This window comes from Setaria viridis, chromosome 3 (genome assembly GCF_005286985.2).
Source record: "Setaria viridis chromosome 3, Setaria_viridis_v4.0, whole genome shotgun sequence".
Taxonomy (NCBI): Eukaryota; Viridiplantae; Streptophyta; class Magnoliopsida; order Poales; family Poaceae; genus Setaria; species Setaria viridis.
Genome location: NC_048265.2, coordinates 38,143,550 through 38,170,610, shown reverse-complemented (window position 1 = coordinate 38,170,610; position 27,061 = coordinate 38,143,550). Strand labels below are relative to the sequence as shown.

The window sequence follows — 27,061 nt, the reverse complement described above, 5'->3', positions numbered from 1 at the left end:
ATTCTTTTTATGCTCACTTAGGGTGAATAATGATGGTGAAGATGGAGATTCCGATGATGAATGTTTAATTGAGGCATGCAACTTTATGCAGTTGGAACTAATTCGTCGAAAGAGGAATCAGGAGATTATGGAGTCGGCACTCATGCTCGGTATGTATTGTGATACTTACTGGAATAAAACACCATACAGGATAACCACTGTACCGGGCATAGAATGGGTACAAGAGACACTATCAAATGCAACCTCATGCTACAACATGTTTAGGATATCTTGCACATTATTTCATCAGCTTCATGACTTGTTGGTTAAGTCGTATGGTTTGAGGGCAACTAGAAAAATGTCAACGATGGAGGCATTAGGAATGTTGCTATGGATGAATGGTTCGCCCCAGTCACTTAGTCAAGTTGAGAATCGGTTTGTAAGGTCATTGGAAACAATAAGCCGCACATTCGATAATGTTTTGTCCAGTGTTCTGAAGCTAGCAGTAGATATTAGTAGGCCAAAGGACCCTCAATTTAAGACCGTGCACCAGAGATTGAAAAACCCTCGGTATGCTCCATACTTCAACAATTGTATAGGATCTTTAGATGGGACTCATGTACCAATTGTGGTCCCAGATGATAAGTTGATCCAACATACGAGCATACATGGATATCCTACACAAAATGTGCTGGCTATTTGTGACTTCGACATGAGGTTTGTATTTGTTGTTAGTGGATGGCTTGGATCATTACACAATATGCGAGTGTTCAATGATGCCATAAAAAATATGGTGACAAGTATCCACACCCTCCTCCAGGTAAATTACTTTGGCTACAAAATTATGTAAGCATGTACCAATATGTTGTCAACTTCATTTACCTCACAATATTCTTTTCATTTGTAGGCAAGTTTTATCTAGTAGACTCGGGGTATCCTAACCGTCCGGGGTACCTTGCACCATACAAGGGTACGAAGTACCATCTTCCTGAGTTCTGTAGTGGCCCACTTCCAAAAGGTATGAAAGAGACATTTAATAACACGCATTCGTCCCTTAGAAATGTTATTGAGAGGTCGTTTGGAGTTTTGAAGATGAAATGGAGGATTTTATTAGGTATTCCAAGTTTTCCAATGTACAAGCAAACCAAAATAATAGTAGCATGTATGGCACTTCACAATTTCATTAGAGAGAACGATATTGTCGATAGGGCCTTTCATATGTGCGATCCTGATAAAAATTTTGTTTCTATGGCCAAAGCATCAACCTCTGAAGGACATGCGGGAAATACCCAAGCATCGGACGTAGACAAAAATATGAATGATTTTTGTGATGAAATAGCTAATGCTTTGTACAATAGACAAGGCGATTTGTAATGGTTGAGTTGCAATGCCATTGACAATGGACTGTAGTGTATTTCTCATTCACTTGTTTCGAATAGAGCTGGCCAAATGAGAGAAAAAAAGGCCGGCAAATCATGCTAAAAAAAAGGAGATGTTGCGCCAGCAACCAGCGCACAAATTGGCGCCAAAAACCAGCAAAAAGGAGGGGCACTACCGGGGTATTTAAGAGCAGTAAATGGGGAGTAAAGTTGACATTTTTCCTCTAAGATGCTAAAGTTTAGCACCCTATCCAAACAGCTCTATGCTAAAGTTTAGCACTTGCTATTTGAGGGTGCTAAACTTTAGCACTTTGTATCCAAACAGGCCCTTAGGAAGATGAACAGTCAAGTCCCTTGGGAAAGGATAAGAGCATATGAGGCAGCTATCATTCCAAGCGTTGGATGGTTCTTGAATGGCAGATCGTGAGGGCCTCAGGGGGAAGGAGGTGGCCCAGCTAAGGGCTCATATGTGCTGATGTGGCAACTTTTGAAATATTGGGAGTTTATTATTGGAAATCTACCGTGGGATGATACGATTTTTAGAAAAAGAAAATTTAATAGAGCCCTTAATACATAGTTTTGGGGAAAAACTTTTTGGGAGACTCTTGGAGATGCTCTAGGTACCCAAATAAATAACTAACCGGATGGATTTGATATTATAAGTAACCATTGGTACTTTGGTACTCAAAGGTTTTTTTTTCCACCATCTGATCCAAAAAAAGTACTTTCTTTACCATCTGATCGAAAAAAAATAAATAAATTGAAGGATTATTTTTAGTATTTGGTCCTACCAATTTATTATTTCTTTTTAGGTATTTCAAGGTACTTCTTTTATTTCTAACGTTAGATTTATCATGGTGGACGACTCTTATTTTTCCCAATCATATTCTAAAATTTCTCTATACATATTGGCACATTTTTTCTCTATAAATAATATTTTTTCTTTACAGACATAATGAAAGGTAAAATAAGGGAGACTTAGGAAAATCTAAAACAATTTCAATTTTGTGATAGAGGGAGAATTTGGATGTATTTATTTTAAGTCGATGATGCATCCTTAAGTTACATCATAAATTATTACCTTTTCTAAGAAAATGGTAAACTACTAAACTGTAAAAACTTTATATTATATAAATTTTCATATCATTTCCACATGAGCAATAAAAATAATTCTGTTTAGATAAAGTGGTAAAATTTGAGAGGTTCGAGAACATGTTTATAAAACACATCAAATGGTTAATATTGTTGTTTTTAATTCTTGGGCTGGAAAAATGAACATGGGAACACAAAACCTATGCGAACCGCTCACTGTAAATGCAACCTTTTTAAATGGAACTTCTCGCACAAGCTTGATAGTGCATCTCATGCAGGGATGAAAATGAATCAGATACAATCGAATATCTATGGGTAGCGAATGTAGATAACTATTTTTTTCTAGTATTCAAATTCAGATATGAATAGTGTCAAATGTATCGAATATTGACATGCATTTTATTTGTATAACAGATATCTGACATGAGTATCCGGATTCAGATATAGTACAAAATATTGAATATCCGGAGTAAGATATGGACTATCCATTTAGTATCTGAACACCTTGGTTGGAGGGATAATATCTTAACCATTTTCATCCCTAATATCATGCTCATAGTAATTTTCCAGCACTTGACATTTCACCTAATTAAATTTATTTATCCTCATCTAAAACAAATATATATGTAACGGCGCATGTTTGCAAACCAACAAAGTTACTCCTCTCAATATTTAGGGATTATATATATTGTTGTTTTTTCTATTTGCTATTATATTGTTGTTTTGATTTCTACTCTTTCAAATGTTTTTCGGGTTGTTTTTCAGTATTTTCTATGAGTTCTCTTGAACCTTAAAAAGCTTCAGGAGGAGTTGCAGCGTCTGCGGGTGTGGTCAAGCCAATCTTAGGGCCAGTTTGGCAGGGCTCCGGCTCCAGCTCCGTGCGCTTACCGAAGCACGGAGGAGCCGGAGCCGCACCAAACGGCATTGACCGTGGAGCCATTTTTTAGCACATTTGGGAGGAGCCGGAGCCGTTTTAGGCTTGCATGGAGGAGCCCAAAAAAGTGGCTCCGTGGCTCCGGCTCCGGCTCCGCACGAGGAGCCCCTCGCGAGGAGCCCTGCCAAACTCGCCCTTAGTGCACAGTTTTATGGTGCTGTTACCAAGACTAGATACTTGTAGCTGAGTTTGATAGATTTTATGGGTATGAAACTTCTCTCTCATTTGATGAAACTTCCCCTCCTCTCTCCTTATAATAATCCTACTAAATCAGTAAAGTTGCTGAAATTTTCCATTAAAACCGATCTTATCCATCCTCAAGCGCCTTAACGTCCCACGACCCACTCATCGATGGCCGCAAATCCGTCCTCTCCGATGCCCTCAACAAGGTCATTCCCATACCCCCGCTGCGTGGCCGGTTCACTGCTCCTCACTCCTGAGGAAGGACTGCCATTTTTCGATTATTTCAGTTTTAGTTTTCAGTAGACTTTTTGTTTGCTGATCGCTCTCAAAATCAATAAAATTTGATTTCTCTTCACCCAATTTATCTTCACTGAATACTGCTACACGGCATGACTTTATTAAGTAAGAATTTGATGGAAACAAGTACAAAAATGATTATTGCGTACTGATGATCTTTTAAATACTAAAGGTTATGCAAGTATTAGGATCATGCCCATGTGTTGTTATGGGCAAAAAAATTTATCTATAATCGCCTAGTTGCATGGATTTCACAAGGACTATAAATTTGGCTCATTTAACTTTAATGTAGATATTATTCCAAAACATTTAACTTTTACATAGATAGTACTACGGGCAAAAAAAATCCAACATTATTGTTATTTAGAAAGAGGAGAGAAGAAAATGATACCAGCACGCGGGGTACTAATCCTCGGTAGCTATGGACTGTAGAAATATTTTAAAAATACAATATCAAGATGCAACACATATCATGCGTTGCCAGAAAAAGTTTTAACGTAATGCACGGAGCATGACAAAAATAAATCCAACATTATTGTTATCTAGAAAGAGGAGAGAAGAAAATGATACCAACACGCGGGGTACTAATCCTTGCTAGCTATGGACTGTATAAATATTTTAAAAATACAATATCAAGATGCAACACATATCATGCGTTGCCAGAAAAAGTTTTAACGTAATGCACGGAGCATGACAAAAATAAATCCAACATTATTGTTATCTATAAAGAGAAGAGAAGAAAATGATACCAGCACGCGGGTAACTAATCCTTGATAGCTATGGACTGTGAAAATATTTTAAAAATACAATATCAAGATGCAACACATATCAGGCGTTGCTAGAAAAAGTTTTAGCGTAATGCACGGAGCATGACAAAAATATGGTATTGAAAGTACCTAGGTGTGCCCACTGGTATAAAGCTAAGCATTAATTTCGGTTGGGAAGGATCATATCTCTTCAATGTCCAATCAAGATCCATCCAGGACTAAAAATCCCTTTAATCCCGGTTGGTGTTACCAACCGCGACTAAAAATTTTTGAAAAAAATAAAAAAAGCCACACCACGCCTATCGGCCGCCCCGCTCCGCCTGGCCGCCGGCTGCCGCCGGCGCTCGCCCTCGGCTCCACCCCGCCGCCGCCGCCTTGGCCCTCCTCGGCTCCGCCCCGCCCCGCTGCCGGTCCAACTGCTCCGCTCCGCACCACCGACCTGCCCGCCCGCACGCTGTTGCCTGCCCTCCCCCCACTGCCGCCCCTCACTACTAGTGAGGGGCGGCAGAGGGGGAATGGGAGGGGAGCAGAGGGGGAGGGGCGCAGGAGAGGATGAGAGGGAGGGGAGGAAAAGGAGAAGATAGGAGGAGGAGATAGGCACCGGTGGAAGATAAGGAAAAAGGAAAGAGAGAAGGAAAAGAGAGAGAGGAGGAGAACTTATGTGGAGAGAGAAGGGTGATGTTGGAGGGGGTTTTGTCCCGGTTGGTAATTCCAACTGGGAATAAATCTTTTACCTTTATTCCCGGTTGAAATTACCAACCAGGACAGGAGGGGTCTTTTGTCACGTCCGTACCAGATCTTTACAACCGGGACTAAAGCTCCTTCCGTCGATGTTCTTTCGGTGCCTTATTTTTTAACCTTGAACTAAAACACTTAAGTCCCAGGTCCGATATCATCCAGGATAAAAAATAGTTGGATAGAAGGTCGTTTCCGCACACTCCAACTGAAGACTGAATCTATGCCTCTGTTACCCTACGTGAGGGATCTCTTGTTCACGTTCCGAATTCTTACTTCTCTGCACACTTCGGTCAACTCTTGTTTGCAATCCTATAGTTTCACACATATATATTATTTGTATTCTTATAACTAATAAGTTAACCGCTTTTTATGTGAATCGCAAATTTGCACCAACTATTTTATGGAACAACTATACTTGAAACATTTGAAGAACATTTACTTTTTAATGATTATTTTTCAATGCTATATTTTGAATTAATTTACACCACAAAGTGAATCACAACGCAAAAAAAAAAAATACAAAAGAAAATTTCCGAGGAGCGGAGCGGCTTTTCTAACGGAGGTGAAGCCAACTGCGCCGGCCGGGGCTGGAACTGGGCGGGGCCGCGAGGGGCTGCGCGGCCGTCGACGGAGGAGCTCGAAGCCCCGTCCCCTTCCCTGGCTCCGCTACAGCTACTCCGTCGCCCCCGTGCTCGAATCGGCGGCGTCGTTGCCCCCGTGCTCGAATCGGCGGCGCCCTCACCCCCGTGTTCGAATCGGCAGCGCCCGTTGGTGTTTCACCGCGCTGGATCCGGCGGCTGCCGCTTCGGCATTGGATCCACCGGCTGTCGCTTCGGGATCCGCCGGCGCTCTCCCTCTGCCTCTCTCTACGCTGCTGCTCCGAAGCTGGCTTTAGGCAGCCTACTCGCGCTGGGGCGGTGAGGATTTGCGGGCTCCCTAGGCATGAGTGACTGATGTGCAGGTACGAGGACCTCTCGATGGCTCTCGAGAAGATGTTCATATGCTTCATTACTGGTGTGTGATGTTCGGTTCTAAGATTCTCTTTGATGTGTTTCTCTCTTGTGGTTAAACAAGTGCTACTCCTATTATTTCCATGTTAGTCATATGTGCTGTGACTACAGCGGTATTACTTATATACTTCATTGTAATTATGACAATCACTTTGTCCAAAAAGTCTGCATACCAATGCATTTTAAGATACCTCCAGCATTTGACAATCACTTGTTAACAGGTACAGATAATCGAAATGGAGGTATTCCACCATCGCCATCAGAAATTAAGCGATCCACTAACCCATTCGACGATGACAGACCAATTGGGATAGCATTACAACCAGGACAATCAGCAAGCATCCATCCCCAACCAATGCACGACAGTCAACAAGGTAATGGATTCGTGCCTGTACAACCAATGTCAAGGGGACAGCCAGGAGGAATACAGTTGCAGCCAGTCACTGTGGCACGCAGCTGATGCCTCCACAGCCACGGCCTACGCAAATGAACATGCAGTATGGTGTAATGTACCCCTCGATGCAAATGAACCAAAGAATGGGCATGTATTCCTAGCCGGCGTTTGGAGAAGGATTTTATGGGATGAACCAACCGCAGCTGTATGGTGTTCAGATGTCTGGTTATGGATATGGCCAAGCATATCACTATATTCCAAACGCTGCATATGCGTATGCTAGCGCAAATGAGCTTTCCCAGAGGATGAAGGGCCTTTCAGTTCAAAATGGTGGTTCAAATGGAACGACGACAAATAAGCAGAGCAGACCTGAAGATTCACTCTTCGGTGATGTTTTGAGCATCGCCAAAATGAAGCAGAGCACACATGCAGCTGGTAAGGTTCGTGGCTGACAAGGGCAATTGAGTGGATACATAGGCTCACCTTATTTGAAAGCTACAGAAGCATTTCCTGATAGTACATAATTCTTTTGCCACTTTTTGTGCAATGCCAGATGGCTTATCGATGCCATGTCATCTGAGTCTGAATTCATAATGGAAAGTAGGGATTGTGATATTTGATAAGCTTATGGGCAATGCTTCATAAAAAGAGTATACACCTTGAGTTCAGTAGTAATATATGAAGTCATAAGTTCCCTATGCACAAATACAATGCAGGAACAGAGGATTCCTGGTGTCCCTAGCCACATACATCTGCTCCTTTTCCCCTTATCATCTTCAGATTTCTTCTTTGTAGCACTGCCTGATTCAGGTTAGTGACTATTTCATCAGGTTGTCTTGGTTGTGCTGTCTCTAACCTGATGCCAACAGAGACAGCACTTAGGTTTCTTCTTGGGTCAGTGCATTCAAATATTTCATCAGGTTAGAGACAGCACTTAGATTTCTTTTTAGCTGTAGAGATGGGAAGATGGATAGGTATTCTGATTTAGTTTTTTTTTTAGAAAAATTCTGATTTAGCTTTTGGCACACGGCGTGCCAAGATGGGTTTGAAGAAGTCCTTGCTCCAGCAGCAATTTTAGCCCACGAGGTTGGGTCCGCTTCAACAGCAAACCCTGGCCGGCCCAACCAAAATTCATCGTGGCTACTTTTTCTTTTGTCAGACTAAAATTCATCGTTACTTTTTACTTCCGTATAAATAAGTAATCATGGTCAAGCTGACAGAAACTGCTACAAGTAAATCTTCCATGTGAAGGATGCTCTGAGCCTCTGACCAGTGATCACCATATACATGTTGGTGTACTATAAGTACTCCCGATTTCAGCTCAGTTTCCATAACGCCTAGCCCCTGCAAGGCTGCAATCACCTGTGCTGTGTGCCCCCTTTCCTCACTCTTTCCACCTATTATTTGCGACCCATGTGGTGTGCAAATTTGCATCTCTCTTAGGAATGAGCGGCACGAGGAAAACATTATCGACGAACCTAATTGTGTTGTCAACTTGGCTCCACAACTGGTGCTTCGCTTTGCGCACTAGTGCGTAGGGATAGAATCATTTTGCTACTGCCATGATTGATTTTTGCCAGAGCAATGAGATAAATTGTAGTAGCAGTAGGGTTGAGATATTCGGCGGCCATTTGGTTGCGTTGGAAGCGGGTTTCTTATTTTTTTCCAAGAAATTAATTGATGGTTACTTTATTGAAGCACATGTAGTCAAGTCAAGAAACATGGCACGAAAAACATGAAGTTTAGTTTGTGACTGTAACCGCGTTGAGTACCTTACTTATCTTTACTATGGACACATTTGGATTTTGGTATTGACAGTATGCAAGATCCTATAGTTGCTATTATTAGCATGCACCTCCGTTTATACATTCTACATCTCCTTCCCTGCATGATCATTTGTACACTCCATACCTCATCTCTTTGGTTCTTTACAATCTTTCTCTCCACCAAGCAGTTAACGGAGGTCAATATGACATCTACATCTGCGCATCACTTAAGTTTGAAATGTGGGGAATCTGATAAAAATATTCAGGAAAATAGTGAGTGTTGGCAGCTCAGGACGATGATAGTGGAGGATCTCACTTAGCTACTATTGTAGGGATAGATAGCCATTCGGTGTCCCTGCTTACCCCTCTACCAGCGGGTGCTCCGATGAAGGCCTTGTTCCCAATTTGGGAGTGGTAAAATTGGCATTTTGCCATAAATGCGTAACTGTAGCATTTCGTTTGTATTTGTGAATTATTATCCAAACATTGACTAATTAGGCTCAAAAGATTCATCTCGCAAAGTACAACAAAACTGTGCAATTAGTTTTTGATTTCGTCTACATTTAGTATTCCATGCATGTACCGCAAGTTTGATATGATGGGGAATCTTCTTTTTGCATAGTGTCAAAGTTGGGAATTTGGGGGTAACTAAACATGGCCGAAGAAGAATTGGGGCGGGAAGAGGTGGAGGGTGTAGAGAAAAGTTAAGTCATATCAAAATTTTGAAAGTTGATATGAGCCATTTATTTTGGAGTCATCCTAAAACAAATAGGACATAAACAATTGGGCTGACAATTTCATGCCTTAATTGAGCAGATAGATGGGTGGTTGATGACATGCGTGTGCGAGCAATGATTCGGCCCAATAACTGGTGCCAGCCAGCCATGATAATTGAACCAGTCCACACTGCTGTCTGTGAAGACTTCGTACCTGAATCGCCGATAGAAACTGCTATAAGTTTTTTTAGAAAAAAGAATGGTCTCCCGCCTCTGCAACCCATATTTTTACAAAATTTTCAGCTCGCAAGCTGATAACATATAATAAAAAAAGTACGTATGGGAAGAAATAAAAAGTAAAATCTATTCTTGCTTCTCCATCCATTCTTGACAAAGATATCCAAAGGTGACGACTTCCAACGCATTACTTGCTAAATGGATGGTCTTCCTTGTATCCTCTCGCCGCTGTAACAAAGACCAAAATCACAGCCAATACGCTCCCTAAAAACAATTTGCATAAAAAAGTGAATGATTTTTTTCTCAAAAATCACATCGTTTCACGTACATCAAATTGTCCACACGAGAGCTACAACCCTAACGAAAATAAAAACTTCTATCATTCTTTCTTATGCCTACGCGCCGATAGAAACTGCTATAAGTAAATCTTCACTGTTAAAGATGCTCCGATCACCGTACACGTTGCAGCGCAAAAGTTTTATGTCGTACTTCAAGTAAGACTCACGCTGATCTCTAAAGAAATGAAAACAAGATTGAAGGGCATGCTCACTTGTGTCCTACAATTAATATCGACTTCAGCTAAGTTTTCACATGTCCAGCTCCTGCAAAGACCTGTTGGGGTAAAAAACCGTCTCCCGAAATGGAGAGCCAACAAGTAGCTAGAGTAAGAAAACTCGAGTGATGAAAAAGACTTCAAGAAAGACACTGTAACGACCCAGGAGTTAAAAGTGTTATTAATGGTGTTGTTGACGCAAAAATCGAGAGATGACTCTCGCGCACTAACACATGAAATCTGAGAGAATGTGCTTCGCTCCTGTTCGGGTTGTAGCCCTATCGATCCGTGGTGTGCCAGTCAATCTGACCTGTTGATTGATAAGGACAAATAAAATATCAAATACAAGAGCAAATCGGCTGGCGTTCCGAATCGCTCCACAGGACGTATCGGCAAAGCTGCCAACACGAGAAAAGACAATCGGCTAGATCAGCTGATGCGGATGTAGTAGATGTAAAGGAAGCGTAAAGTACAATCTAAATAGTACTACGTGAACAACACTTAAAACAGATCTAACCGACTGTGTGACGGTAAATTTGTAAGTAAAAGCTGATCGGAACATGTTCTAAGCTGGATAATTGTGATAAAAACTAAAACAACAAGATTTAATGAATAAAACTTGCAGATCTAGTAAATATCGATAACTTGTGAATAAATCTAGACAAAACGACAATGGTGCGCCTGAAGTTAAAGCCTAGGAAGTTTTCGGTAAATGCGGAACTTACAGTCTAGCTGGAGATCGAAGCGATACAGCCCAACTAGTTTGGAAGAACTCGTGAAGAAACGAAAACGGTGGCGAAGTCGCCGACTTGAAAGTAAATTACGAAAATAGTAGATTTGTATTGATTATGATGTGTGTCTCCAGACCTTACAAGGCTCCTATTCATACCCTATACATCAAGATTTCTAATCCTAGTCGGTTACGACAAATCATAAGATCTATCTCTAAAGAAATAAACTTTCTAAATAAAAAAACTTGTGCAGGAGTCGGAAATGAACTTGGCCTCTACCGGCCAAAACCTGCTCCTCATCGGCCGAACCTCCAACATTTCCAATTGGCTAGAACCCTCCTACTCGCATCGGCTGACTCCATCGGCTAAGCCCCTGTGATCCCATCGGCTAGACTTCTGCCTTACTCTATTGGCTAAACCCTCTGCAACCTCACCTGCCGATTCCATTAGCCTGCTCTCTTTTGACGCCATCTTTGACGTATGTCAAAAAACGGTGTCAATAGGTGTATAGTTTATAAAATATTTAAATTCATCGTTTATGATTGGTAGTCCATGAACTAATAGATTGTGCTTTTGAGCAAAATACGCTTTGTATGTTAGAAAGTGTAAAATGTGTACATGTTGACCGGATGTTTTAAGGAGGGACAAAAGTTGACTTTCTGATCCATAGCTCATATAGAAAATTGGTGATCGTGGATGCGTAGATCTCTTCGAAAGCACTCCGTTTGGCTACTCACATGTAGTATTTGGATTTAACATCATGAAGTTTTGTGCAACCAAAGAATGAAGGGATGAGATGAATCAAATCAAGAAAAATAGAGGAGGCACGTAACCCTTACCCCCACCTCCTTTTCTAGCCGCCCCCAGCACCACCACCTTCCCCCCTCCTCACGAAACCCCTCCCCCGACATGCCTCCTCCTCCCTCTACTGCCCCTCCCCCCTCTAGATCTCCTCCACTGCAGCAAGGATTGATAAGAGAAGGAACAAGATGGATTCAGGAGGAAGAGAGGATCAAGGAGATATGCTAGATTGGTGTTTCCCCAACCTCCTCTTGCGGATTTTCATGGGGAAGCCTTGGGTAAGAGTGGGATCCGTCTCCTTTCCCTGTAATTAAGTGTTTTTGGAGGTTTTGCCCATGGGGGATTAGAGGACTAGAGGTTGGATTGGAGTTTAACGTCGTTTTCTAGTTGCGGTTTCCTGGTAGATTTGACAATTTGTCTAGGGTACGAGTTTTGGATATGTTAGGTGCGGAATTGATTCTTGAGATATATTAGGAAGTTATGGAGGATTTAGTATTTTTTCCAAATTGTATTTAATTGTAATTTTGGTGAAGTAGAACTCCAGTTATGGCCAGTTCAATGTGACTGTTCGTGTTTGCCTAGCAGATAGAGTCAGGTCTGTTCATTGGTGGTTTTTACATGGTAAATGGCCAAATGGAGTCTTCTAATTGTGAAAACTTTTGTAGAGGGATAAAAGTTCTTCATGTTAGCAAAATTTCATAATTTTTGGTTGCATAGTTTAGGAGATATGAATTTTTATATGTTGCTGCCTGGGCTGTTAGGCAGATTTAGAAGTGCCATTTTGAGTTGTGTTTTAGGTCACCTTTAGATGCCTGATAAAATTATAGTTTTGCTACCAAAGTTTTAGTTTATTCTCTAAAATTTTCAAATATATATTTATTTGATACCTAATCTGTTGTATAGAAATAAATATGAAAAAGAGAAGCATTGCTGCTGTTCATCGATGACGGTGACAAGAATTGTAGTTTGTCTGTTCTCGTCCATTTAGGTTTGTTGTGATGATATGCGGTGGTTTAGTAAGTGGTGTTGCTACGAGGCTTGTACGTCTACATGGTCTGCAAAGGCAAGTGAACATAGCTATGTGTCGCTACAACTTTAACATATTATTTTTACTGCCTCCACTTATAAAATGTAGCACACATAATTATATGTCATAATCTAAAATTTTATACATGATGTTTATAATTATAAGAAGAGTATGAATATGTCATTGCTAATTTAGGTATATGATGTGTATATAGCTCTTTACTTTAACATGGGTGAATAGATGAATGGATTGATCAATAGATGAGAAATTTTGAAAATATGGGGCTGAAAGTATATTTTACATATAGCATAATACTTGGTGATTTATTCTATGATATGTTTTTTCCCTACTGTACTGAAGTCTATGGAATTCTATGGAATCCTTAGTGGTTTCATAGCTGACGGGTTTGTTTTAAAGGAATGTGATCTTGGTGCGGTATTTATGGTACTTTATGTCTCCTAGTGCTAATATGTGCGGATCAAATGAAGTTTGGGTTATGAATAAGGTCAGAAGTAATTTCTAGAAGTCTTTGGTTATATGTGTTCAAACTTAAGAATTAAGTTTCGGGTTGACTAGCTCTATTTTAGAAGTTCCTTTTTAATATGATATACATGGTTTGGGCTTAGATTATGGATTTGGTGCTTTACTCCATATTTAAAATGATAATACTTACATTCTATCCTATACATGTTAAAATGAAGGTGACCCATAGATAACATGATATGGAGAGTGGTTTTGTTGATACTTGGCATACATGAGATTCTATCATTCAATTATGGTTGATACTATATATATCAAATAAGCTCTTTGTGCTTCTCTTTGTATATATTATCATGGCTTGTTCTCTTATCATTATGGACTATGTGGTATTTGGATTTTGGAGATAGCATTTATCTTGTGGCATTGCATTTCATTGCATTGCGTGGTATTTGGAGTTATGTCGCGAACCTAGTGTTCCGATCATACCAGTACAACATCGTTTATTGGGTATATCGATGCAACTTCATACCTTGTTGGGTGTGAAGGTAGAAGTTTACATGCATATGCATAAAGCATCATTTAATTGGTATAACGATGTAGCTTCATACCTTGATGGGTATGAAGGCAGGAGTTTCATATACACTGATATTCATTTCGAGATGGTTTGAATGTTGGATGTGATGAAGTTACAATGTGAATATACTATGGTAAATTATGCTCTTATGTTGACATGCATTGTGGTATGGCATATGGGATTTCCGATACACGATATGTGGGCTTTTGCATTCACATGCTTTGTTTTAACTATATTTGAATATTGGATTGATATAGTTACATTGGAGCAAATATGGTAAGGGGTTCCTCTTGATGGTCATGTGTGTGATATGGCTTGTGTGATTATGGAGATATTATGTGTGTTGTTGCCTTGCATTCCAAGGAACTTCAATTACATTGCAAATGATATTTCATTTTTTTGTTACGGTATATGTTCTGCACTTTATGCTACCTTTATTTCTAATTGTTATGGAGACCTGTATGCTATGGCTTTCTTTGCAGGCTGCTAACCATCATCCTACATGGATCTTATATTAATTATTATGGTAGCTCTTGTACAAACTAATTTTGTTTTGTCTTGTCATGATCGCCTAATTCTTGGTATATCAAGTAGATTGGTGGAGTTGTTAATACTTGTTACTTTATCAAATGATTGGTTAATCTACTGTGGTTTAAATAGCTTGTTAAAATAGTTCGCTTGCTAAGATTATTCAATCTCACTCTTGTTTTTCCCTCCCCAGGTTGTCCTTTGAAGCTAGTATGGAGGGAAGTGGGTTAGTTGCAGAACATACACTTTCATGTTATCCCACATAATGCTAAGATGCATTCTTCTAAGTTCATGATATGTTAGGGTATACTTATTCTTGTTTGTTAAAGATGTATGGTTATCATGTTGGAGAATCACGCTTCATATATAGTCTACTTTGTTGCTCTGCATTGTGCTTGTTTCAAGGTATATGCTGCCGAAATTTTCTAATTTGGCATTTTAGTGTAGTTGTGTAGCATTCTAGGGCTACGTGGTACCTAGGGTGTTACGGAAACAATCCTTTCCCTCTGTCCACAATGTGTCTCCATTTCCATTCATTACACCGCTATTTATTGGACGGACAATTTACACTTTATATGCGGTACCCTTCTAACAACTACATCCCTAATGTGTCCCCGTTTCCATTCATTACACCGTTATTTATTGAGCGGACAATTTACACTTTACATGCAGTAACTACATCCAAAAGTAATGTTCAAGATTATAACAGTAACATTATCGCACATCCTAACAGACTTTACACGGCAACACTTTACACCTCAGCTTGGCTGGCTGCCCTTCCCGAAGTCGCCTCGGATCCCTTCGTGCTAGAGCCCCTTGACTACACCGCTTCCAAAGTCACGCTTCGCGTGCCTACGCTTCAGTCTTCCAACTTCGCTCTCTGAATGGACAAAGTCGGCCTTCCAACTTTGTTGTCTTCGTCTTTGCCGCGAGTGACTTCGCTCTCTAAATGGATGAAGTCGGACTTCCAACTTCGCCTTCTCCACCTTTGCCGCGAGCGGGCCTTCCCTGGGGAAACTGAACAAATAGAGTAGAGACTTAGGGCGTGTTTGGTACGGCTCCACTCCATAACTCCAGCGACTCCAGCAAAAAATCCAGCCAAACACGTCAACTCCAAAACTCCATGGAGCTGCCAACTCCATGGAGCTGTAGTGCAAATGGGGCTGGAGTTTTGGAGCACCTCTTTTGCTACTCCAAAACGTCCTCTTTTGAACCTCCTCGTGGAGTTGGTGGGTAATTACCCATCATTGCCACTGATTACACAAAAATAACGTTTCATTCTTTCTGTTTGCCTCACGCCTCTGTTTCTTTTTGCCCACCCCCGCCGCAGGCCGGCCGAGCCTCGCCGCCAGCCGCCCTAGGCCCGACGCCGGTTTCCTAGCCCCGCCCGGCCGCCTAGCCCCGCCCGGCCGCCTAGCTCCGCCTCCCGCCGCGTCTGCACGAGGCCCGCCGCCGGCCGTCGCACCCCGCCGCCGAAGCCCCGACACCGGCCATCTCGCCCCGTCGCCGAAGCCCGCCATCGGCCATCACGCCCCGCCGCCGAAGCCCGCGGCCGGCCGTAGCGCTCCGCCGCCGAAGCCCCGACGCCGGCCGTCGCAACCCACCGCCGAAGCCTGCCGCCGGCCGCAGTGCCCCACCGCCGGCCGCAGAGGCCCGCCGCCGACGTTCGGAGGAGATCCCCCGCCCGTTCACAAGGTATGGCACTCCGATGTCTCATAAAGTTCTTCGCACAATAGGCTACTGCTTCCAGAAGAGGTGATTTCGAACTTGTTATTTTGGAGAAAGAAAACATAACAAGATATACTATAATCTTGTTTTTGGTTCCATAGATGCCATGTCACATTGAAATTTGAAGTGCAGTTCATCTGATAATATTTCCTGAGTAATTAACTTCAATATAGCTGACAAACATAGCACTAACAGTGAAGTGTCCTTGTTGATTAGTGGATGGCTTCCTAGTTTACAACCTTGCTTGCTGCTGATCTGGTGAAAATTGTTGACATATACCTGTGTAGTCTTGATGGGTGTTCACTCGTGTTTACTGAGTATCTCAGCACTTGTTTCCTATAGGATATTCGAGCACTTTCTTTGAAGGAAATCAAGACAACTGATGGCGCGATTCGTTTAGAGTTGAGAGCGCCGCCAAGGAAACATATGACAGAACGTTCATGGAACTTCCTCGATAAATATGGATTCCACTATGGTGGTTCTTCGCACAATAGGCTACTGCTTCCAGAAGAGGTGATATTCTCATAAAGTTTGTTTTCTAGACTTGTTTGGTAGCTTTGGTGGAAAACCCAGGTTGTTTGAACAACTTCACTGATTCATTCCTCTGTTATTTGTTAGGCATTGAATATATTGAAGAAGGTTCCAGATGATACTAGGAGAAAGCTAGCCGCACGGGGATACACCGTGCAGTCTGGGTATGTGATGAAGTACCTGAGTTCACTGATGGGCAGAGCATCATGTCCTATGTGAGTTTTCTAGTCAATTTACCTGGTAACTTAATTGTTTTACCAACTGGTTTAATCCTGTCTGATGTCATAAGCTTTTCGTATCAAGATATTTCAATAGCTTTGTTGAAGAAGGTGCTTCAGAAGATAGAGCAGATCAAAAGGTCAAGATCTGGTTCCCCAAACTTCGAATCACATGAAGAGGAATCGTGTGATATACAACTTGCTGTTGGGCAATACATCCATTTAAGGGGGACTACAAGGGTATGTCACATGATTTAAGACAATCTGAATCTTGTTTACATGGTTTATGGCAAACAAATTCAAAAGGTGTTGAATCACTAGAATTGGACAAAACCCTGCAGCTGTGCATTACCATTTTGTGTGTTGACCAATTTATGTGCCACTTGCATTTATTTCTGATCAACCTTTTTATTCTAACAGTATCGCGTTTCTTATTCTCCATGATAACTTTCATATCTTGTTTTGAAGGGACCTCAAGACAATAGCAAGCGATTTGCAGTTGGCACTGATACAGCTGCATTGTCGACAAAACAATGGCTAGAAAAAATGAGGACGTTATTTATCAGCAAGATACAACAAGTATGCCGTGTCTCAACATGTCTCTGATGGATCAACTTCGGAATCAAGCTTTGTGACTATAGATACCTTTCGTGATAGTATGGCTACATCAATTTCCCTAACATGGAATTAGTGCAATGATTATTGTAACGACCTTATTTTGGAACTATGAATTTATTTCAAAATTTTAAATTTGTGGATCATGTAATTTATTATTATTTTGGACTTCAATGCATGTACTTTCATTTTATATTTGTGATAAGTAATTCAAATCGAATCAGGGGCAAGAAAGCCAATCTACCCTCAAACTCCTCTTTTCTAGAGCTAGGGACACCCTCCCAACCAAATACCCTCACCAGACAGCTCCAACTCCATCCAGAGCTGGTTCCACCTGGAGTTCTGGAGTGGAGCAGCTCCAGCCAGAGTTGGAGTCATACCAAACAGGACCTTAGATAGGCGCCCCGGAGTTGCGACGCGAAGTCCTATTTGCTCACTGCAAAAAATTGAAGCCAATTTTGTGTGCGATCCGTGTACATATTAGGAATGAGCGGTATCAAGAGAACATTTTCAACACACCTTTTTGCTTGCTGCCAATTTGACATCTTAAACTGTGCTTCGCCTTATGGAGAAGTGTGCAGGCTGGAGTAGTCCTGGTACTACCATTACTGATGATTTTGTGGAGACTAATGAGACAAATGGTGGTGATTTGGTTGCGTTGGAAGTGGTTGGCCTAGTTTGTCCGATGTAACTAAATGATGATTTGTTTTATGGAAGCATATGTAGTCAAGAAACATTTTGTTCCTTGTAACCGGTTCCTCCCACTTTTTAACATTGGATCTGAACCAAGGACGGCTCTTACAATTTCCGAGCGCCGTAAAATTTCTCTTTTCTTAAGGGTGTGTTTCTAACAACGATGGCGGCTAGTGTCAAGGCCACTTTCTGCTCGTTACAAGTGCACCTCGACACTGCCCGCCGGAGTTGCAGTGCCCGAGAGCATTGGTGCTACTGCCAGTGGTGATCCGGGATACCCTGTCAGAACTCAGGAATGAATGAAAATTCCTTGCTCCCGTGTAATGTTATTTCTTGCTTTCACGGTAATATAAAATTTCAGGAATATAATCCTGGATCCAAGTAAATTTGCTATTTTTTTCTCATGCTGTCACGATTGAGTCAGTGGAACAAATCATCCCCACTTCACCAGTTTTGCATCAGTTCATGATGGACTCCTGCTCAAATCAAGAGGGTCATAAGGTGCATAGGATCCATATCCTAAGCAATTAGTCAGTCATTCAACTCTCTATCTCCTATCCACTAATCATATTTTTTCCTATCTATCATGTAGATACCACTCTCTTCCAATGTAAAGTTCAGTAGTGTGTAGTTCATTGGTTTTCTCGTTTAACCCACATTTTGCATGAGACTATGTTTTCTTGATCTCCCCCTTTCTTTCTCATTTCACATTGCGATATGACAACTACAAAACTTCGGTGGCACTGTAATTGATGCCGTCAAGATCATCATAGTTGGAGTGTCTAAAGGTACTCCCTCTATCCCAAATTACTATTCGTTTTAAATTTTTCAGGTACATAACTTTTACTATATATCTAGATATAGTATATATATCTAGTGCATATAAAAAATTATGTACCTAGAAAAGACAAAATGAATAGTAATTTAGGATGGAGAGAGTACGATTATGACATGGATGTTTTTGCACTAACATTTAAATGTGTGCACATTCAAAGTAGTACAATCACTACACCAAACTGGATTTGCCTTGGCGGCCATGGATTTCCTTACCGGCCAAAATTAAGCCGCTAAGGAATATAGTGTTCCAAGGAAATGTAATTTCATGGCAGCCTTCATGAGCTGCGAAATGATGCATTTCCTTTGCTGCAAGGAAACATGGCATTTCCTTAGCTGTTTTAGTTACCCGCCAAAGAAACAGTGAAAATGATATATTTTCTTGGCTATTTTGGTGAGCCGCCAAGTAAATTTCACATTATCTTATTTATCTATATTCTAAGCAACAAGCAAATTTCTCATTACATTGATATATTCCAATCTGCCAAACAAATTGCAATACATCACGCTTCTTACTTATGTACATTGTTAATATTGTTTTCAAGTGTTTGTCTTGTTATGTCCATTAACACACATATGCCACTTAAACTTGGATGAATATTTTCTGCCCACTAAAGTTACTACATATCAGCAATGCATTTGTTTCTGTGCCATGTTTGGCTGCACATTTATGTGATAACAATGGCAATTTGCTTGTTACTACCTTGATCAGTGGAACTCGTGGCGAATCGAATGCTTGATGGATGTAGTTAGAATTACACATGTATCTAAACTATAATCTGTATCCATTAGCTGATGATACATATAAATAATTTTTTGTTGGCTGTTTATATTTCTTTAGCGGTTGACAGTAAAGGAAATAACTATTTAGCTTGGCGACTGAGCGCTGCCAAGTAAATAACTTACCATGGCAGCCAACAACCGCCAAGTAAATAGCTTTCTTTGTGACGAACCAAAAAGTGTCATAAACATGTTTTTTCATCATAGACCATGATTTATGACGCTCGAGTGACGAAAACCTTCATCATTAATCGAGAGTCATAAACCACGACCAGGGACGTTCCTTATTTCGGTGAGTCACTAAGATAATGACGAATGAAAATTCGTCCCACAAGTCATCGTCAACTGGCTCCTATGTAGCATGCCACGTTGAACCACAGCCTGATGTGGCATGACGGTTGTGATGAACCATTTCACCATAGATTGAATTAGGCCCAGTTCTTGTTGGACCGAGCCCAATAATTGATGTCATCATAGATTGATTTAGGCCCGATTCTTGTTGTGCCGAGCCCAATAATTGATGTCGTCATAGATTGATTTAGACCCAATTCTTCTTGTACTGAGCCCAATAATTGCTATTGTCATAACTTGGTTTAGGTCCAATTCTTGTTGAATCAAGCGCAACATATGCTGACATCATAACTTTGTTTAAGCCCAATTCCTAATGGATTTAGCCGAACATTTGCTTGCGTCATAACTTTGTGTAGGCCCATGAAATAATGGGCCAGGGGGCGAGCCCATGAAATTTTGAGCCCAGTTATTTTCGGGTGTAGCCCAGGTAGCTCTTAATTAAAATATAATCTAATTTAATGTTACGTACAAATCAATTCTGTAATTAATAATTCGAATAATCTGTAAATACCATAAATACAAATAAATGTTTCTCATCACATTTCACATACTATTATTCATGTCCAAAGAACAATAACAAACATAATATCCTTAAGAGATCACAAACCACTACAAATGATATCTCTCTGATCAAGAACAAAGCTGACCTAGGTCACAAACCAGCACACGTAGCTGGGAGGATATGAGCAGATGCCTAAGAAATACATTGACCTTACCCTCTGAAGTTTAGCAGTTGATGAAGGAGGTACTTAGTTTGTCTTACTGCTTTCTTCAAACTCTTAATCTCCTCAGACTGCATTTTCATTGCTGCATCTGAAGATTGTGCCTTCATCTTCAAGTCGCTCAACATTTGCTCCTGTTCAACAACTTATTGTCTTAGTTTACAGCTTCTTGCAGCCCTCCCAAAGAAACCTCAGATATTGAGCTTGTAGCTGAGGCTGGCTACATGACAATATAATCAAGGAAGGGACTTGACTGCAAATCTTGAGGACCAAAATTTGGTACTGCAACCCTAAGGATTATTTTCAATATTTCAGCCTACAAATGAAAGGAGCACAAGTCAAACTTCAATCTTAAACAAAGCAACCGAATAAAGTAAAGAATATATGAGCATAATAATCACTTGTTTAGTTACATACAACAACATGCGATTGAATTTCAGCAATGTAGGAATGTGGAACTAGGCCCTCCACAATAAATATTTGGTTAGTTGTCTTGGATATAAGGAACATAATGTACCATGACCATAGAAATGCATATGCCAGCCTTGCAGAGAGATATAAAGTGGCCAAGGTAAGAGAAGGAGCTCAAATCTAACACAATACACCGTGAAATTTACTGTTCACTAAAGAAATATTCCAGCAACATGGGCGCCGTGGCCACCTCTAGGCGTAACTAGGCTCTGCTCGAGATGGAAATAAACTTGAGCAACGTGCTCTCCAGTGAAGCAGATGTAGATTCAGAAAAATTAGAGGGGACTATAGAGAAAAGAAATGAGATTCTCACTGGTGGAGCTCGAAGATGCAGTGGTGCATAGTTGGATGGGGTAGCCGGTGCTTTCGCAGCATCCTTGCTCAACTACTCAGCTGCGCTAGCATGGGCGCAGCTCCTGCAAGGATGCTGAGATGTTCCTCTGAGACTGGCACCAACCATCTCAGACCTTGATGCCCGCTGCTCGTGGAGCATGCGTCGCCGCTGAGGTACCCTGCGACTGCCGAGGTTGGTCACCACTGCAGATCTAGTTGGACTTTACAACCAACAGAGAGGAGAGTGCTGATTTGGGAAATACAAGGTGAGAGTTTGGAGGGCAGAGCGGTAGCCGTGTTTTTATTATTTGGGGGGGGGTGAGGGAATGCATAATTTAGAGATCCCGCTTTCAAGTTCCTAGGCGCGAAATAAAAATTTGTAAGCTGCACTTGCAAGATTGTGCACTCTTATCGGACCCATTTATCAATGAAGCTGGGTGTGTTTCATCTTGCATACAACATAGGCGAGAGATGAATATCTGGAAGAGGCCCACGTTTCATGAACCTAGGTGCGTTTCTAGTCGCTGACCACAAAGGGGAACAACTACTTTCTCCAACTATAATGTCTATGCGTCTATTTTTTTAAACTTATGTGGATGTAAGGATTTTCCTTCTTTTTATCTTGACCAAATCGCACTCGTGTACCAGCCGAATATTTCACATGCTTACCCGTGAACGAAAGCCTGCATATTCTGCCCAATACTTGGGGCAGGATTCCTGATCAGTGTAGACCTGCATATTCCAAGCATCCCATGTATTTTCATGGCTACTGTAATCCCGTGAGGTGTGAGCTGCGAGAAGGTACACTATGTTGTTGATCGGTCATGGTGCTTCAATATATAGGTGTGCCACAAGACCTTTGCTCATTGGATCTTCATCTTTCACATTGTTACTGGTTGTGGTAGATGACCTACTTGGTTCTACGCCTTGTAAGAAGTGAGCTCATAGCTTCCGCATCTTTTTTATAGGTTATCATCATTGCTTGTCATTTTTATAGTTCTATTGTTAAGTGCTTGTAGGAGGATGGTTGGTCATGCGAACGGAGCAAGCTACTTTGATCCTATGCCATCTCCACAACAGCCAAGCTTCGTTGATCCATATGACTCGTACGACATGGAAGAAGTAGATGAGGATGAAACAGAGGAGCTGAAGAAATCTATGTTCGCTTGGCTGTAGGACCACGATCACACTCATGTGCGTCGCCATGGTCGCTTTGTGTGCTGTTTCTGCCATCTTGCTCACCAGGTTTAGGGTATTCGTGACATTGTGCAACATTCGTCTGGCATTGGTCACCCGGGTCATGTTACCCTGGACTCGAGGGCTAGGCATCGTGCATTGGAGGACTATCTCCACAACGACTCTCATGTTGCTGCATTCCGTGCTGCCGCAAGTATGCTGGAATAAGATTATGCCATATCCATCTCCATGACCGTGTCCATTGTCTTTTTGTTGCCATGTCCGTGTCCAATGCATTGCATGTGCGTAGGAGAAGCACCCCTTGAGAAATAAATGAGGGAAGACCAAAAATTAGTTTAAGTGCGAGTAACCATATCTACATGGGAACCAAGGAAGAGAGAAAGGGTGAGGGAGAGCCAACAGAGCAGGAAAACAGGGGATTGATCTTCCATACAAAAGGAATTCGTTATGATTCTTGGCGAAGCTAGATGAAAGTTATGTTTTCACAAAAGTGAATATGGTGGACTAAACTTTTCAATCCTTTGTTGTGAAAATTGTTTGAATGTACGAAAATGAGTGTGGAGTTAGTCAAAAACATTTGAGTGGCGCAGTGGTGGATAGCAACTATCTCACAATCCTTGGCCTTTAGCCACCGCCACTGCATCCTCCTTCACCTTTAGCTCCGCCACAACCTTCCCCCACGCCGCTTCCAACACCAGTGCAGAAGCTGCCTCCGCCTGCTTCCTCTTCTTGGCCTCCCATTCCGCCGCTGCTGCCACTTCCTCCTCCTTCTCCTCCGCCGCCACCGCCTCCTCGTCCTCCACGTCATCATCGTCCGAGTTCTCCTCAACGTAGGTCTCGTCATCGTTGTCCTCCTTCTCCTCCTTCTCGTACTTGGTCTCCTCGTCATAGGAGTACCTGGGTGACTTAGGTACAATGGAGGGGTTCGACTCGTAATACGGTGACCCACCATACTCGATAGGGCCACCATTATCGTCGGAGTAGTTGGAAGAAAGAGAAGAAGCAATCGAAGAAGAAGCCATGGTAGTTTTCTAGTGGAAGAGAGCGTGGAGGCAAGGCAATGGAGGGGTTGGTTAATACATGAGGAGGGTATCGGTATATTAATGGATCTCAGTTGCCAAGGAAAAGCCAAGGGTCGCATCGGGAGTCAGGGGATGGAAAATGGCAAGAGGTGCATCGATCTCTAATAATGTAACGGTCTTTTGCAAGTGAATAACATTGAAATCTCAGTGAATTCTGGTAGAGAAATAAAGAACTAAATTAAATTTGAAGTACTAGAACATCAACAATATTGCAAAGATAAACGATCTACATAATTTCCCTAGGGTTGCCCAGGGACTCCCAGTCACCCTCAAAGATGTTGAAGTGACTGACACGGCAGAAGATGATGACCTCTTTCCACCACTGCCAGGTGTGACCATGAAGGCGGTCAACACCCTGGGAGGATGGAAGCACGGTGAAGACAAGCTTGGAGGAGGTGTCGTGTGCCATCCTGAAGTTGTGATGGGCTAGCGAAGTGCTGATGCAGACCGATGCGGTGTGCCATGGAGCATGGTGGTCTTGCTCGGAAATATAGCCGCCACCACACGGTCAGCAATACCGTTCCAGACACCAAGGTGGAGCAGCATGACCTCACTGATGGTGAGTTCCAGCGGTGGAGTTGGAGCATCTATGTCGACAATCTTGAAATGCACATAGAAATTAGTTTGATCAAAGAGGGGGCAAGGTCGAATGCACATACAAATTGATACAGATACTAGGGAGAGAGCACCGTACTTGTGCTGAGAGGAGATGTGGAAGGGTTTTCTTGCGCCAAGAGGAGGAGATGCAGAAGGATTTTCCTATGCTTGCGGCCGGCTGAAGAAGAAGTGGAGGGCCATCGCATTTATAACAAAACCACCGCTCCTTCGCCGGCAAGCCTCCCAAAAGAACCGGTTGTGTGGACATGAACGTAGATGATGTGACATTACACATTGCTGGAACATGGACGGTTGCCACATTAATCCTCGGGTAAAAGTAAGAGTTCGTTACAAGACCAAAATTGCTGCAAATATATTTTGTACGAGACTAGAATTTTTTGGTCACATCTTAGTGGAGTAGCAGAGATAGTTGCGTTTCTTGACGAGGTGAGGATGTGTGTTCCATTGTAGGAAAAGTGAATAGCCAGACTAATATTTTCGATCCTATGTTGGCAAAAAGGTGCTTGGTTTGAATTTGGGCAAGGTGACCAAGGATTTCATTGCTTTTGAGAGTGTGCCAAATAGGCTCACATTATTTGTTACTATTTTGTCCCATATTGATTTTCAACCTCTCCAAAAACCGATGCACTATTCCAACTAAAAGTGGCGAAGCTAGAGCAAATTGAATGGGGGTGCACTTGCCTTGTGGTTGCATATAGTTGAATCATGAGGGGTGAAAATATAGTGAAAATTTGAACATATCAACTCTTTATCAAAATTTTGGGGGTGCATTAGCACCCCCTAACAACTACCTACCTTCACCCTATCTAAAATCACATTAAATTGGTTTCAAGTAACCACATCTACACGAGAACCAAGGAAGAGAGAAAGGATGAGGGAGAGGAAACGCGAGAGACACGAGAACCTTCTACTTATGTTCCCACAAGATTTATGGCTCTCCCAACCTAGCAAGGAATGACATGACAGTGCCTCGTAGGCACACTGAACCCGCCACATGTTGACGTGGCTCTTTCCGTGGGTGGAGGAGATGCAGAAGGGTTTTCTTATGCTTGAGGCCGGCTGAAGAAGAAGTGGAGGCGTGCCGCATTTATAACAAAACCACCGCTCCTTTGCCGGCAAGCCTCCCAAAACAACCGGCAGGGTTTTCTTATGCTTGAGGCTGGCTGAAGAAGAAGTGGAGGCGTGTTGCATTTATAGCAAAACCACCACTCCTTTGCCGGAAAGCCTCCCAAAACAACCCGCTGCATGGACGTGGATGATGTGACATTACACGATGCTAGAACATGGACGGTTGCCATGTTAATCCTCGAATAAAAATTAGAATTCATTACAATTTTTGGGATGTATGATCTGTTGTCGGACAAGTGAATAGGCTGGACTAAAATGTTCAATCCTTTTTTGGAAAAAAGTGAATAGGCTTGGTTTGAATTTGGGCAAGGTGAGCAAGGAGCGGTGGTTTTGGACAAAAGATGCACAGAGAAGGAAAATAGGGGATTGATGTTCCATCCAAATGGAAACAGTCCATGGATCTTACAAACAAAAGAGCACCAATGTTCCAATGAAATCTAAAGTTACTAGTTCACAACACATTAAAGATAAACAATCCATTGATCTTACAAACAAAAGAACACCGATGTTCCAATGAAATTTAAAGTTACTAATTAACACATAATAAAGATAAATGATTTAATTAATCTCCCTAGGGTTACCCAGGCCCTCCAGAAGCAGGTCCTGAAAAGGTAGAAGTGGCTCACTCGACGGAAGATGATGACCTCGTTCCCCCACTAGCAGGTGTGATCATGAAGGTGGTCAATATCCTGGGATGATGGAAGCACGATGAGGACAAGTGGGAGGTGTCATCGTTTGCTATCCAGAAGTTGTGGTGGCCAAGCGAAGCACCGATGCAGGCCGACGCGGCATACCAAGGATCATACTGGTGCTTCTCGATGACACAAGCCGCCACCACCCAATCAACCTCACCCTCCCGGAGACCAAGATGTTGCAGCACGGGCAAGGAGATGCTGGTGACCAGCGGCGGAGGTGCAGCAGCCATGTCAACGATCCTAAAATGCGCATAGAAATTAGTTTGATCAAAGAAGGCACAAGGTCTAATGCATATACAAATGGATACAAAGACTAGGGAGAGAGCTCTATACTTGCACCGAGAAGAGATGCAAAAGGGTCTTGTTGCGCCGAGAGGAGGAGATGCAAAAGGGTTTTCCTGTGCTTGAGCCCAGCTGAAGAAGAAGTGGAGGGCCATCGCATTTATAACAAAATCACTGCTCCTTCACCTCCCAAAACAACTGTGGGGCAATAGAAACTTTTGCTCACTTCTTATCGACGGGCTCCACCATTACACGTGGCAAGTCTCGCAAAACAACCATCGCCGGAACTTGGATGGTTGCCACTTTGATTTTGGGGTAAAAATATGAATTCATTATCTATGTGGAGTTAGTTGAAAATATTTGAGTAGTGCAGTGGTGGATAGGAACTGCCACACAACCCTTGGCCTATGTTCAAAACCGTGCGGCTTGTCAATTTGTGCTCACTTATTATCTGCGGGCTCCACCACTAGATGTGGCAAAGAAAAAATTTTGTTGTCCCCAACTTGCAAAGCTTTCCTTGCCAAGTCTTGGCATGTAAGGCTAGTAGGCAAGCTTGGGGAAGACAACCAAGGAGACCTAGAGTTTCATCCATGGTTT

The 27,061-nt window shown here is 42.0% G+C and overlaps 1 long non-coding RNA gene across 1 annotated transcript; it reads left to right on the top strand.

The window, feature by feature from the left end:
- The first annotated feature begins 5,898 nt into the window (after positions 1-5,898).
- On the top strand, positions 5,899-7,441 carry LOC117847501 (uncharacterized). Its single transcript, XR_004638651.2, has 2 exons — positions 5,899-6,330; positions 6,601-7,441. It is a non-coding gene; the product is annotated as an uncharacterized lncRNA (long non-coding RNA).
- Positions 7,442-27,061: the final 19,620 nt, after the last annotated feature.